Source organism: Monoraphidium neglectum, assembly GCF_000611645.1.
Source record: "Monoraphidium neglectum strain SAG 48.87 unplaced genomic scaffold scaffold02039, whole genome shotgun sequence".
Taxonomy (NCBI): domain Eukaryota; kingdom Viridiplantae; phylum Chlorophyta; class Chlorophyceae; order Sphaeropleales; family Selenastraceae; genus Monoraphidium; species Monoraphidium neglectum.
In genome coordinates, this window is record NW_014011589.1 from 1 (window position 1) to 1970 (window position 1970).

Below are 1970 nucleotides of genomic sequence, written 5' to 3' on the forward strand. Positions count from 1 at the left end.
AGGTGGAACGATGGGGAGGTGGGACTGGAGACGCACACGTGGAACAGGGGTCCTGCGCGGCGGGTGAGTGTTTGATGATGGTGGCCCGCATGCACGTGCGCGTTGGGGAGCATGACGGGGGGAAGGCAGGTGTTGACTGGCGGTGGTGTGAGGGAGGCACCCAGCGCAAGATCCCCGGTGGCATGAGGCAGGGAAGACGCTGTGACAGAGGCAGAGGTGGCGTGTGAATGTGAATGTGTGTGTTCGTGTTGAAAGTGACTGCACGCCTGTTCCTAGGGATAGGGTGTCACGGGGGCTTCGGGCCGCCAGTAGCCGCGCCCAAAACCGCGTGCTGCAGCCCAAATCGCAGCGCCTCCCGCGGTCAGTGTGCCCTCCCAACCGCCGCCCTTTCCCCCCTCCTCCACGGGTTGACATTGCCAGCAGCCGCCCTTCACCTGTCTGTGAGGTGGTACGTCGTGCGGAGCTTGCGCCCCATGATCACAGGGGTGGTGCCCACAGTCTGCTTCAGCACCCAGCTGCGCGCGCGTGCAATTGGTTGTTCATCGTCAAGGAAGTGGTGCAACGGCGGAGTGGGTGCTGGTGGCCGGCAAGGCCGGCCTCAAGCACGCTGCCTTCATTGGCATCTAACACTGCGACATGTGGGTGTGAAGAGAAAGGTGCGTGGGGCCCACTAAACGCACGCCGGGCGGGCCCAGCATGCGTGCGGCGAATCGCAGGGTGGCGCCCTGCGGTCAGCTGGCCTGTGCTCACCTGCCGCGCTCGATGTGGGGTATCATCTTGAACATGTTGCTGCGCCCCGCGTCGTCGGCGCGCAGGAACCTGGCGCCAGGAGGGATTGTAATTTTTGCACCGACGGGTCGGTGGGTGCCCGCGGCTCACGTAATCAGGGCAAGCAGGGGGGGAGGCTGAGGCCGTGCCTGTTCGAGATTCAGGGCAGCCCCAGCACAGGGCTCGCCCCAGCTGAGCGTGAGCCGTGTCACCGCGTGGGCGGGGCAGCAGGCACCGTCTTGCATACAACTTGTGTACACCATACAAGACGAGCAGCCTGCACCGTCTCGACAACAGATCACAGCGCAGCAGCCAGCCCTCACGCGCCACACCCCCCCCCCCCCCCGGACCTCTGCAGCGCGTGCTGGAAGGGCGTGCCGGGGCCGGCGCCCCCCTCCATGTGATCTGGGTGCCAGCTTTGGCTGCTGAAGACCATCACCATATTGAGCACCTCGGTGGGCGCAGGCACCTGGGGGTGGGGGCCGGGTGAATTTCTTGAGAAGAGAACCGGGGGGCGCCCAAGCAGGGGCGTGGCTCGAGGTGGGCGGGCGGACCAAACTGGGAGAGTGCAGGCGGGGTCGGCGATCTGCGTCGCAACAGAATACATGCAATGCAGCAGCAGGGGCCAGGAGCTAGTCTTGTCTGCACATATGCATACACATATACTTTTCATGTGTATCTATGTCACATGTGCGCAACATATATGTAACTATGCTGCCCCGCACGATCATGTTGACGACGAAGCTGAAGGCGGCAGGGCTCTGGCGGACGCAGCGAAGGTACCTGCACATGTGTGTGCGCGCACGTGTGTGTGTGTGTGTGTGCGCGCGTGTGTGTGTGTGTGTGTGTGCAAGTGTGCGTTGGAGGAGGGCGGAAGGGTGTGCAGGTACAGGGGCAGGGTTGCTGGGATGAAGCAAGGGGTCAACTTGCTGGATCCGACTGTACAGGACTCTGCCATGTCTGGGTGTTGAGCCGCGGCCATTGAAGGGCGGCGTAACAGGTTTGCTCGCGGGCCCCGCCGCGTGCGGCAGACGCAACGCAGTATGGCGTCCGGCCCCTGCCGGCCCCGCAGCCCACACGAATAAAGCGCGCCGCGCGCCTGGCGAGGTGGTGTGTCGCAGATGGCGTTACAACGAGGTCCACGGCACATAGCCAGAACTCGGGCGCGCCCGCCGCCACCTTGGCGCGGTCCTGTGGGGGGG